Source organism: Cotesia glomerata, linkage group LG2, assembly GCF_020080835.1.
Source record: "Cotesia glomerata isolate CgM1 linkage group LG2, MPM_Cglom_v2.3, whole genome shotgun sequence".
NCBI classification, from domain to species: domain Eukaryota; kingdom Metazoa; phylum Arthropoda; class Insecta; order Hymenoptera; family Braconidae; genus Cotesia; species Cotesia glomerata.
In genome coordinates, this window is record NC_058159.1 from 14,709,464 (window position 1) to 14,724,178 (window position 14,715).

Below are 14,715 nucleotides of genomic sequence, written 5' to 3' on the forward strand. Positions count from 1 at the left end.
TTGGAGTCTGTAGGAGCTATAGCTTGAAAATTAAAAATTGTCATTGTTAATACCCACCCCCACAATCCGTATTGGGAGTAGGCTGTCATTAAATCCACTCTTGAATCATTTATACATCACATAGAGCAGATTCTTACCTAATTTGGAGCCTATAGGAGCTACAGCTCTGAAATTTAAAATTTTCATTATTAACACCCACCCCCGCAACCCCTTGTGGAGTAGGATATCGTTAAATTCGTTTATAAATTATTTTTACATCACTAATAAAAAATTCATACAAAATTAGGATTCTCTAGGAGCTATAGCTCGGAAATTTTAAATTTTCATTGTTAACGCCCACCCCCGCAATCCATATTGGGAGTAGATTGTCATAAAATCCGCTCTTAGATCATTTATACATCACATATAGGAGATTCCTGCCAAATTTGGAGTCAATAGGAGCTATAGTTTAAAAATGGGAATTTTCCATTGTCAACGCCCCCGCAACCCCCCTTGTAGGTGGAATTTCGTAAAATCCGTTCTTAGCTGACCTTTACACGGCGAAAGGAATATTCCTACCAAATTTCAAGTCTCTACGCTTTATGGTTTCAGAGATATCGTGATGAGTCAATATATAGGTGGAAATCTCTTATATATATATAGATTCACAAATATAGGTATACAAATACATAGAGTGATCATATAATGGTACATGATCATCTATTAGGGCTTTTACCTTATATAAAAATTTTTAATTTTTTTTATATTTAATGACTTCTTATTATCCTTTAGGAATTGAATTTTATAATTTTTTAATTAACGCCCACGCAAGGATTTGTGAAGGTGGCATTTCATAAAATTTATTCTTTACAGCTCAAAAACTCCAAAAAAATCAATCTGGCCAAGTTTCAATCCTTTAGCTGCTATAGATTAAAAGGTACAATTTCTTTTAATTTTACGCCCACGCACGGACATGTGGGGGTAGAATTTAATGAAATTTATTCTTAACAGCTCAAAAACGCCAAAAAAGCATTCTGGCCATGTTTCAAAGTATTAATAGCTATAGATTGAAATTTACGAATTTTTTCTTAATTTGACGCCCACGCACGGGCACGCCAGGGGGGTGGAATGTCACAGAATCCGTTTTTAAAAAATTTCTAAATGTAATTTGAAACATTCTGACCAAGTTTTGAACTATTAAAAGCCATAATTGAAAAATATGAATTTTTTTTCGTGAACACCCCCGCAACCCCCCTTGTGGGTGGAATTTCGTGAAATCCGTTCTTAGCTGACCTCTACTTGGTAAAAGGAATATTCCTACCAAATTTCAAGTCTCTAGGTCTTATAGTTCCAGAGATATCGTGATGAGTGACTATCTATATCTATAGAAAGTCTCCTATATATATATAGATAGATATATATATTAGGGTGGTTCATTTCCGCAAAATTTTTTTTTTTTTTCGGTGCTCATGCAAAATATTAATCTCCATATAGAAAAAAAAATTCTTACCAAGTTTGAGCTCTTAATAATAATTTTAATAATAATAATAATAGTTTCTTTATTTAGCTTTAAGCTACAAATATATACAATATAAAAAATAAAAAATTTATAAAAGATCTTAGATCTTTTATTACAGATCACACTTGCTTCCCGTCTACATTTTAAATTTTTCCTTCTCTTATTTCTTCTCTTAACAATTTTTTAAAATTTACTAAATTTCTTGCATTTTTTGTGTTTATATTTAACTTGTTGAATAATGAAAAACCATACACATTTATTGTTTTTTGAGCACTCACAGTTCTTGTTCTTTGTACTAGTAGTCTATTTTTGTATCTTGTATTATAATTATGTTCATTATCAACAACAGTTCTATTTAAATATTCTGGTAACAAATTATTTTTCATCTTATATACAAACACACATACATTAAATTTAATTCTTTCTTCCACAGACAGAAAACATAGTGTATCTAGCATACATCTAATTGGCGTATATCTATTCACTCTTAATATTATTCTCATCGCTTTATTCTGACATTTTTGTAATTTTTCACACATTCCTCATTAATATTAATCAAAATAGTTGAACAATAGTCAAAATATGGAGCGATCATCGCTTTGTAAATTAATACTTTTGTGTAATCACTTACATAACTACTCAGTCTGTACATCAAATTAATTCTAGTATTAATTTTTTTAATAATATAATATATATGACTATCAAAACATAAGAATTCATCTAGCATTACGCCTAAGTATTTAGTTTGACTACATTGCACAATCTTTTCCCCTGTTAAAAACAATTCTAAACTTTTAACATTCCTTTTTCTTCTATCTCTAACTAGCATAAAAACAGTCTTCTTAACATTTGGTTTAAGTGAATTAACATTGAGCCATACTCCAAGATCATCTAGTGTCTTATTTAAAACATTTTCTATTTCTGTTTCATCCTTAGCACTGTAATATAACATCTTATCATCTGCAAATAATTTGCATTGACAGCCATATTTTTTTGCAATATCTACAACATCGTTTATATATAAAATAAAGAGCAAGGGCCCCAAAATAGACCCTTGCGGCACACCGTGATTAACAGAAATCTTATCAGAGGTAGCCTCACCAAATTTTACCTGTTGAGTTCTATCATTTAAGTAACATTTGAACCACTCCAGTGCACTACCACTCACACCATACATTTTTAGCTTTTTTAACAATCTATTTCTATCAATCGTCTCAAATGCTCTTTTAAAATCTATAAAAACTACTCCTATCATATTGCCTTGATCTATCTCATTTCTCCATTCACACATTGTTTTTTGTAATGCTGTTTCACATGAATGTTGTACTCTAAAGCCAGACTGTTCCTCTTTTAAAATATTATTGCTATCAAGATGTTTTATTAATCTATTTTTAACCACTTCTTCTAAAATTTTTTCTAATTCAGGTAGGGTGTTAATCGGTCTGTACTCTTCTGCCTTATTAGTACCCTTAACTTTAGGTATCGGGTGAATTAATGAGTTCTTCCATTCACTTGGGATTTCTGATGACTCTAAACTGCAATTAATCAACTTTGTAATTATGATTTTATCTACACTCCATATTTTACTGATTATATCATAAGACAATACATTTCCTTTACCTTTATTTTTATCTAATTTTTAATTATAGAATTCAATTCCTTCTCATCAACTTCTATTAACTTATCAAGTTTTGTCACTGATTCACCATACCCAAAGTCATCAACAATATAATTATACTTATCAATATGATTAACAATTTCATCAATACTTTGAACAAAATACTTATTAAATTTATCAGCAATAACTGTAGCTTCTTTGATTAGTTCATTACCAAAAACAATGTCTAATTTAGTATCTACTTGACTTTTATTTCCTAATATAGATTTCATATTTTTCCACAATTTTTTTGAATTACTTTTTTGAGAGTCGATCAAATTCTCATAATATTCTTTTTTTACCTTTCTTATTTCATTCACTACAGTATTTCTAAGACTTTTGTAATTTTCCCACGCTTCATCACAATTATCCTTTTAAAAACTCTATAAGAATTATCCCTCATACTTATCAAATTTTTAATATGGCTATTAAACCATCTACTATTCTGCCATTTATTTTTAATTACATATTCTTTTACTGGAGCTACTGAATCTATACTATTAACAATAACATCTGTTAAAAGACTGATTTTACCTCCGCACTTCCATTCTCATACTCTATATTATTATTACAAAAATTATCATAATAATTATGTATAATATTTCCTAAATTAGCATAATTGAATTGACTATAGTCTCTTTTATATTTAATAATATCTGCATCAATATTTGAACATTTTATTTTATTTTTAATTTTTGGAAGAGACACTTTCACTATAAAATGATCTGAGATTCTTGGCACCTCCAAAATTTTAGTATTTATACTTTCATTCGAGAAAACTAAATCAATTATTGTTTTGGAGTTTGATGTCACACGAGTATATTCCTTTACCCACTGATACATACCAACGCTGTTCATTTCTCTAATTAACTTTCTTGAATATTGTGAATCTTTACTCACGTCTATATTAAAATCACCCACTAGTATAACTTGTCCTTTTTCACTTAAATTTTCATATTCTTGTATCAATCTTTCAATAAATATACCATCACTCTGATTAGGAGAATGGTACACGTTACTTACTATTGTTTTTTTAAATATACCTTTCAATAATATGCTACACATCCACATATTCAGTTCGTACTCAACATTGTCAGTCACTGTATCTATTACATCGTATTCAACATCTTTTCTTACATATATAACTACTCCTCCTGTTCTTTTATTACATGAAAACATCTTAACATTATTATAATTACTAATCTCATATTCATATTCATTCACATCAGCTGTCAAATGTGTTTCATTTACACATACTATATCGGGCCTTTTGTTTACTAACAAACTTTTCAGCTCATCCAGATGCCATAGTAAACCCTGAATGTTTATAACCAACATCTGACCTCCTAGTGAATGCCTTCTACTTGTTATTCTTTGCTATTCAGTATAGTATTTGATACTTTTCTGCGCTCTGTTTCTCATTCTTTTGTAGTACTCACAATTAGTGTCATTCGCACAATGATTAACCTCAACATCATCCACTTTAAATACTTCTTTCATTTTTATACAGTTTACACACTTCTTATCCGTACTGCTACACTCCTCTTCCTTGTGATCACCAGCACACTTTCTACATTTAGTTCCTGTTTTACAATCTTTCGCAAAATGATAATAACCCCAGCATTTGTAACATCTTAATACACTAACACAGTCTGAGACACGGCATTTGTTCCACCCAAGTTTTATCCTGTTTACATCTAACAATTTTTTATGGATTATTGGATCGACTTCTAAAATAATATATCCATCTTTTTTCCTTCCAGCTGCTTTCTTTTTTATTTCCATTTTGCTGTTTTGATCCAATGTCAAATCATTTTGTTTTTGTATCATTTTTATAATTTCGTCTTCACTTTTCTCTGAAATTATATCCTCCTCTATATCAATTATCTTTACCTTGGGAAGTTTTTTATCATTTAATTTAATATTGTAATCCTTTCCAATATTCTTTTTTAATTCTTCTACTAAAACATGTGAATCTTTCGTTTGTTTACATCCAATGATCACTTTCCCACTCTTTGTCTTATTCAATCGGTCTACACCCAGCCCCAGTTTTCCAACATCCACACTCTTCTTAAGTTTCTCTACAGTAACTGTCGTATCTTGCTGAGCAGATGTATGGATTTTTCACTGTGTTCTGTTTACAATGACCACAAATCTGACTCATTGTCTGTTATTTATTTGTACTGGTTACCCAGCACCCACACACACAAAACAACAGCACTCTAACCTCACCGAGTTCAGTTTTACTTATTATTAAAATAACAATAAAACGATTAAGTTAATCAACCAAATTATTATGTTATATTGTTAAGTATCACTTTAATATCACAATAGTACATAATTTTCTTTTATTAATACACTATTATCTATAAAAACTCTACGATTTTCAGAGCACTCCAAAAATCACATCCTCTCACGATAATAATAATAATAATAATAATAATGTTAAATTACAGTAGAACCTCTATAACTCGAACTTGAAGGGAGAGACAAAAAAATTGGAGTTATAGAGTTTTCGAGTTGTAGAGGGTTTCAAGTTAGGCAGTAACTGGTTTCATCAAACTGTTTCGCAACATCCTTTTTTTTTTTACTTATCTTCACTGCTTTACTGTTCAATACTTTTATTAAGAAAATTTTCTTATACAAGAATTAATGTTTGATAATTTTCAAGAATATATATTCTTAGCTCAAGGACTTGTTAAATTGATTGAAATAATTTTTACTTAATTTAAATAAAGCTATTCTTTTGTTTATCTATTTCTCAAAGATAAATATTGATGCTTTTTCTCTTCAGAAATCAATAATTAGTAATAATAGAATATTTGGTCGTCATCGAATTTCTTGAACCAAGAAATTGTTAATTAAGTAGAAGTATTTTTTTTTCTCAGTAAACGGTATGATAATTTTACAATTGCCAACAGAAAACCTGACGTCAGCTATGAATTCTATTACCATTTCGTAGAACTAATAATCCAAATAAGATATTTACATGCTGTAATAATTTTTAATTCGAGATAAAGAGGTCCAAGTGTATGTATTCGAGTTATGGAGGGTAAATGTACAGAAACAGCTTGTAGGGACTCTCTAATTATTTCGACTTATAGAGGGTAAAAATTTCGAGCAACGGAGGTTTTACGGCTTGAAGGGAAGGGGATGAAACATTTCTTCGAGTTGCGGAGGTTTTCGACTTATCGAGGTTCGACTTAACGAGGTTCTACTGTAATTTAATTACAATAAAAGTTTAAAGTTTTATCATTTAAAATGCATGTAAAAAAAAATTTTTTTTTTTCAAATTTATAATGCTTACCCGGCTTTTACAATATTGCAAATCGATTTGATGAACCTTGTGGGGAATTTCACGCTCTTCAAAATAGCTTTTGAGTTTTTTTGTGTAACTCGCACTGGTTCACCGGTAGGAGTCGTCAAAGTACAGTTTTTGAAAAAAATATATTTTTTTTTAATTTTTCGAGCAAACCGCCAAAAGTAGGAAGAAAAAAAGGACTGATTCATAAAAAAAAAGTTATCCAACCAATATTTTATGAATTGACAGCCATTTTTATACCGGAAAAGGTCAGAAATTGATAAATACTAACTTGATAAATTGATAAATAATAACTCATAATGTTATTTAGATTCATTTTTTTTTTATTTATTACCATTATGTTTCCCTACACTAAGAATTTTTTTAAAATCATTATGATTTCTCACTCATAATAAATATTAAAACACACAAATTAATAAAAAAACTACAAGAATAAAATTGTTACATAGATCTTGCAATTTTTCAACATTTCTGTCATTTACCAAAAAAATAAAAATGAAGATTATTTAATTTTTTGTAACAAAATCCAAAAATTAGCAAAAAATTTAATTATTTTCATTGTCATCTTTATTCACGCCAACTTTGTATAGGTAGAAATCATTCTTCGAAAAATTGCACCAAGCAGTCCCGAGATGGCATATTCTAACATTGCTCTAGTTAATTAGCATGATATTACCGTCTTTATTGTCTTTGTTGATGAATTTGATCCTTTATGGCATACCTAACCTCAAAATAATTTTCTCATTGTTTGTTGTATTAAGTGATTAATCCGAGAATCAATTGACGCTGATACTGAGACAGAATAAGCCAATTTTGTAATAAACTATATTCAAATTACTATTTTAATATCAATTTTTTGCTGTCACTTGTGTTTAATGGTATATATCGTATTTAAATTAGTTCTTGATATTCTTCAGTATTTATTTGATTACATTTCATTAACTTTCTAACCTAACTATTGTTCATTATGACTGAAGTAATTGGTAATAGGACATATAACTATTTAGTTGGCTTTCAAATTAAAGAATTTAATTGTTATAAATTACCTACTTATCGTGACGTTATTAATTTATTTATGGATAAACATTTGACGTTAAAAATGGCTATACGTATCAGTACTACCGAAGCTATCGATAAATTAGAGGCTATGTAGGATAAAATTGGAATTCCCACACGACACTGAAACGAAATAGTATTCGGAAATTTGAAAAGTTTTATGACGATTATAAAGACATTCAGAAACGAAAATCTCCCCTGGCGGATTCGTGGTCACGGTAAAATGATCGTGAAACGACGGTGAATGTACCATAAATTCACAGTGTCGACAAATGATCGTCGAATGACCGTCACTTGACTATCGAACGGCCGTCATTTGACAGTGAACGACGAGTATCATTGTGAAAGTTTTTTACTGTTACTTTATGATTTTTATTCTGTATAGTTATCATACTTCACTATTCGAAAAACCAAATTTTTACTTGACTTCTCCTATTTTTTACCTGAGTAAAAATCGTAGATCATCGATCGATCGTCTGTCATTTGACAGTCATTCGAAAACATATAAATTGTCAAAAAACCGTAACTCGGTGGTAGATGCACAGTAGTCTGTGAGTGAAACGAGCGTATAATGTCGGTGTCAGGAATTTTTTACTAGTCAAAAATGAAAAAGTGCTGATTATATTTTTTTTTTATTTCATTAAAAATACTCAAAGTGTATAAAAAGATAGGTAAATGAGAAATTTTCAGTAACTAATCGGGATGAAAAATTCGAAAAAAATATTAAATTATTGTAATTTTGTTTATTTCAAAGTAAAATTATAAAAAATTAATCAGATTACAGGCAATCAACAGAGATCCATCATTTCAATACTTTTCAGAAGAGTTTATGGCTTCCAAGTGTTGAATTTTTTTTATAGTCTTAAGTGAGAAACTATAATACCTTTTGATTATGAAAAATATAATAATCAATATTGTTTTTTTTTTTTTTTTTTTTTTTTTTAGAGACGAAAACTAATTTCAAAATTACGGAAAAATTGTTTGTTATGAATAATTACAGAAGGTTCGGAAAAGCGGGGATCAGGTTTAGGTCTGGATATCTCAATTAAAACGCGTAAATTATTATCAAAATTAACACGATAAATTTATTTACACTAAATACAAGTTATATTTAATATGTTAAATAGCGGATTGTTTAAATAAAAGCGGATTTATAATACACAGCGTGGTTAGCACAAGTGATACCGGTTGACACGTGGGTGAACACTCTGCCGGCACTGTAAAAGCGGTGAAATAAATGCACAAATAACACAATTTATCTGTAACAAATTAGAGCGAATTATTAGCGGTTAATTTAAGTAATTTAAATTATAAAAATAGCGAAATGCGGTTAATTAACAATAAGCGAAAGTAAAGCGGAATTAATGGCGACTAGTTGTAACTAAAGCGTAGAAGCGAAAGATAATAATAATAATGCGTCTTCTTCCTCGTCGACTTGGGGAAGAAGGCTGATTGCGCATGTCAGCGGAGCGATCAGCCAATCACACCACCGGAACATGGCGTGATCAGTCAAGCTAAGCATTCATAGGCGGTTAGTTTTTGCGGGAACTAGCGGTGGACAGGTGCGTCTCTTGAATTTGGGAGTCCCCCAGGAGCGAGTTAATCGCTACTGGGCCTTGTTCACCGAACAGTTATCAAGAAAAATTATTATGAGATATTTTTTTTTAACAATTCAATTTTTAGCAATTTCTTTTCCAGATCTTTTTTTATACAGCTAATAAATTCACCATAATTTCGAAATTAAGAATTTCATAATCATCAAAAATTTGAATCATTTATTACGATTATTATTTTGAAGTCATGGAAAAAATATAACTTTATTTAAGCTATTTTTATCTGTGCAATGAAAAAAAAATGACTTGGTTTTGACACCTTATGATGTGACTGAATCAAATGTTTCGTGCAGTATCTTAGATAGCCTAGCTGGTAGAGTCTTGGGCTTCGAGGAGAATCGGGTTCGAGTCTCGGTCTAGACTGTCCGCAATATTTTTTTTTATTTTATTGTCCGTGATAGTAGCGTAAAATCACCGTATTTGGACAGTATATTGAGCGTACAGTGTCGGTCATAACGTCGTAGATTCACTTGCGTATGCACCGTAAATATTCAATAAATTTATAGTAGATATCGTTCACAACGGTATCCGATGCTGACTGACAGATCGCTCGGTAAGAACGAACTTTATACAGTGAAACGACCGTGAAACAACCGTCATTCGACCGTGCTTTCACCATGTCGCCGAAACCGCCAGGGTCTTAACAATCTCTCAGACAATCAAAAGCACAAAGTAGAAAATTTCGTTAATCAATTGAACAAATTATTCAATATTGCTAATAATAGTGAAGTTGAGAATCTTCCAAGTAATTTACAATTATTTTTAGAGGAATGTCGACAAAATGATGACAATAAATGTTTACCATTAATATCTAAGATAAACGAAAATGCAATAGTACTTTCTGATCAATCAGTTTTGCAAAATATACAGAATGAAATTGGAGATGAAAATAACAACATTGAATTTAGTAAGTATAGAATTCTATTCACACTGATGATTGAATTGTCATTTCTGCATTCATAATAATGAATTTATCCTATTGTCATATTAAATTTCACACTTTTTGGCATTCATTTTTGCGATTTTTAGTAAATTCTGTCGTCATATCTTTAGAATATTGAAAAAGTTTAGAATTTTATTTTTGTTCATTACAATAGCGTATCAATATATCTCCTTTTTAACAGATTATTATTTTAAAAATTATCTTTACTCACTATTACAATTTAAAAGACTCATGGAACGATTATTTTATAAAATCATATCAAATAATTATTTCTTAAGAGATCGTAATCTACTATTTTATAATTAATATGCATTTATTTTTTTGTAGATCTGAGTCAAAAATTATCGCAGTTCTCAATATCTAATGAAGCAAGTAGCCAATCATCAAATCAATCTGAAAAACGACTTTTGTCAGATTACGAAGATGAACTTCCACAAGCTAAAAGGAAACGTAAGGTTGATGTTATGACGGAAGTTCTAGTAGCAGTACTGGGTCGCACTAAAACCAGTAATCAAAGTGTAATGCATATTATTTCTGCTGTCATTACTAGTCTTGGATTAGATATTGACAATTATAATATCAGTTACACGACTATTCGCAATGCTCGATTAAAATTCAGAAAAACAGTTGCTGGGAATTTGAAAGACGAGATAGAAGAAATTGCACAAAATGTCATCGTACACTGGGACAGTAAGTTACTTCCGGAACTTTCAAATCAGCCAATGAAAAAAATCGAAAGACTTCCTATTGTTGTTTCCGGAATGGATGTGGAACAATGACTCGGTGTACCTGCTTTAGATGAATCTACTGATCTAATGAAGCTGAAGTTATTTTTAAAGCGTTAAATAAGTGGAATATTACTGACAATATAGTAGGGATGTGCTTTGACACTACTAGTTTAAATGCTGGTAAATTTGAACTTTAATTCAATTTATAAATATACTACTTGTAAAAATTGAAGGAACAAAAAATTTATTAATTTTCAGACACAATATTTATTATTAATGGTTCAACAATGTAGAAGACTTTCCAACGTGCGCCAAAAAACTATATTCAGCTTTAAAATCTTGATGTGTTTTCAATAACATTAGTAATTATTTGAAATTTATTAACTTGTTTTTTATAACTATTTAGATTTTTATCACATTTCAAGCATTTTACATAATAACGTAACCTTCTGTATATTTTGATTAAATTTTTTTTGCTTTTTTATGAATTCATGTGTTGTTTTTGTATTCATTATGAGTAAAAAATCATACTAATTTTAAAAAAGTTCTTAGTGTAGGGAAATATAATGGTAATAAATAGAAAAAATGAATCTAAATAACATTATGAGTTAATATTTATCAATTTCTTACGTTTTCCGGTATAAAAATGGCTGTAAATTCATTAAATATTAGTTGGATAACTTTTTTTTTATAAGTCAGTCCTTTTTTTTTTCCTACTTTTGGCAGTTTGCTCGAAAAATTAAAAGAAAATATATTTTTTTTAAAAACTGTACTTTGACGACTCCTACCGGTGAACCAGTGCGAGTTACACAAAAAAACTTTAAAGCTATTTTGAAGAGCGTGAAATTCCCCACAAGGTCCGTCAAACCGATTTGCAATATTGTAAAAGCCGGGTAAGCATTAGAAATTTGAAAAAAAAAATTTTTTTTTACATGCATTTTAAATGGTAAAACTTTAAATTTTTATTGTGAGTACTTAAAATTATTATTAAGAGCTCAAACTTGGCATAGGAAAAAAGTTACAGGGCTTTAAAAAACGAACATTATAAAAAGTCAAAAATAACTTTTTTTTTTGTTTATCGACAACAAATTATTTTATTTCGTAAAATTCTTTACTTAATTTATCTATATTCAGTCTGTCAATTATATCTAAATTTGATCAATTTATAGAAGAAAAAAAAATATATTTATTTATATTATATATAGGGCACTCCATGCCAAATCGATCACCCGACCTTTGTATCCGACCTTTTTCGATTTTTCTGAAATTTTGGTATTTTTCTTGTCATGAATTGTTCATCTAGAACATGAATTGTTCATCTAGAACATGAATTGTTCATCTAGTTGGTGCAAGTATCAGAAGGCAATAGAAGACGGCACTATTGACGAATTTGACCACAAAAATCCTCCTCTAAATGACAAAGTTTTAGAAGTAATAAAACCAATTTATGAAAGTTTATCAGCTGATTCTTTATTGAAACGATGTTTGGGTTCTGAAACCCGAAATAATAACTGCACGTCTTCACAAGAGAACATCGGAGAATGAGCGTTTTGAAGTAGAGGAAGGATTCTTATATGGAGCAGGAATCGCCGATTAAAAATATGTAAGTATTCTGTACCATTCTACAAGTAAAATTGTCGAAAACTTGTCTCAAAACTTTGAACGCGTTTTTCTCGGAACTACTTTTTTCAAGCTGGCGGTAAGGATATCTCGAGTTCTAATGAACTGATTTACTTCAAATTTGGAGAGGATGTTCTCTATATATCGCTTTATCTCGTGAACCCTGCCCAAAACTATAACTTCTCATTTAGTATTTTTAAAAAATTCGGAATTGTTAAAAAAATATGAAAAAAAAAATTTATTTTTCAAACTGCCGCCATTTTAAAAAAAAATTTTTTTTTAACTTATCCAAGGGTTATACGATAGCGGCATCTATAATAATTAAGAATCCGTCTGTTTTTTATGTTTCAGATCACCAGGAGGGTTGGAATAATGCACGCCAGGACACGCTCTTTTTTTTTGACCCCCCACTTTGACTGCTCATAACTTTGTCAATTTTAATTTTTTTTTTTAATAATTTTTTTATGTAATAATAAAACATCAATAAACAAATGATAAAAAAATTGATTATAAAAATATTTTTTGTTTCCTTCGTACAGCGCTTCTAAAACCGGGCGAAATTCATGCCTCTACAGTAGAATACTTCCTTAACTGTTAACAAATGATTTTTTAACATCATAGGATTCAATAAATATTTATTAACAATTAATAAATTATTTATTAAATATGATTTATTAAAAGTTAATAAATATTTGTTAATAGTTAATAAATATTCATTACCAGTTAATAAGTAATTTATTAAGTACACTTTATTAACTGTTAATAAATATTTATTAATGGTCAATTAATATTAGTTAACTGTTGTCAAATATTTATTTAAAATAAAAATCAGAAATAGCAATTTTCTTTTGACACTTTTTATAAAGTTATAGCTGGAATACATGATAATAATTTAATTCACTAAATAAATCGACATTTTTAATATTTAAAAATATAAAAGATAATTATGAGCTGAGATAGAATTTGGGATTTTTACAACAAATGTTATTATAATGTAATATAATTAATGCAAATAATTTATAAAGATGCTTTCTGTTCACAAGTAATCTTCATATCCAATGACATTGCCAGCGAAACAAATTCACTTAATAAAATATTTATTAACTGTTAATAAATATTTGTTAACTATTAATAAATAATTATTAAATATTAATAAGTATACTTTTTTCCTAAATGAATATTTATTGAATGTTAAAAATATTTATTAAAATTTAATAAATTCAATAATTGTCATCGAATAAATTGAATTATTAATAGTTAATAAATCCTTCTATCAGTGCATTAAATTTTCATTAAATTTTTATTAACTTAATTATAAAATAAATTAAAAATTCAAAAATTTTATAGTTCGTTAGTTATTTGTATAAATTGTTTTTAACTTCCCGCTAAGAAAATTGAAAATTTTCAAAAATCGGGAAGTTGTTGGTTTTACCCCGTTTTTCGAAAATCGAGTTTTCATCAGATCTTGACGTTTTAAGGTCACAGGAAGCTTCTCTGACTATTCCCGCGATGATGTCCGTGCGGCTGTATGTATGTATATATATATATATATATATATATGTGTGTGTGTGTGTGTGTGTGTGTGTGTGTGTGTGTGTGTGTGTGTAAACCTTTTATAACTTTTGAACGGCTCGGCCGATCGGATCGAAATAGGTGGGGATCCAAAGAGTATCATTGCCATTAAATTTCGAAAAAATTTGAATCGATTCGGTTGGCTAGATTTTGAGAAATCTCAAAAATAAAACTCAAAAAATCGTTTTTTTGGAATAACTTCTAAACGGCTTCACCGATGAATTCCAAATACTAATCAGCTCTTGAGCTTAAAGAACCACGTCGATTGCTATCAATCCCATCAAAATCGGTTGAATCGTTCGAGAGTTAGCGGAAACGAAAAATTTCGAAAAAAGTGTTTTTTGATTTTTTGTTCTTTCTTGGATAGTTTAGCAAAAAATTACGAAAAACAGGAAATTTGGGGAAAATTGATACTGTAAAACTTTATAAAAAGTCAGGCTTCGATGGTAGCAATATGACCTAATGGAATTTTTTGTTCAAAATTTAATCCTAAATGAGGTCTAATAGTTTATTTCATGAAAAAATGAAATCTTTAGACGTTGTGGCAGTAAAAATGAAAAACAAAAATTTTTCCAGTGTTATTTAAATGGGAAAAACTTCAGAATCGATGGAGGACCTCTTAAAATTAAAATTAAGAACTCTCCTTCGGACAGGCCTTTTGTTTCGACATCTTCTACGATATTTTAAGCGGAAAGTGAAAAAAAAA

The 14,715-nt window shown here is 29.2% G+C and overlaps 1 protein-coding gene and 1 long non-coding RNA gene across 7 annotated transcripts in view; both read left to right on the forward strand.

The window, feature by feature from the left end:
• Nucleotides 1–14,715, forward strand: part of LOC123260037 (dystrobrevin beta) — an 822,761-nt gene that overhangs the window by 515,234 nt on the left and 292,812 nt on the right. The window lies entirely within an intron of this gene.
• LOC123260058 lies at nt 10,333–11,212 on the forward strand. Its single transcript, XR_006508390.1, has 2 exons — nt 10,333–10,997; nt 11,076–11,212. It is a non-coding gene; the product is annotated as an uncharacterized LOC123260058 (long non-coding RNA).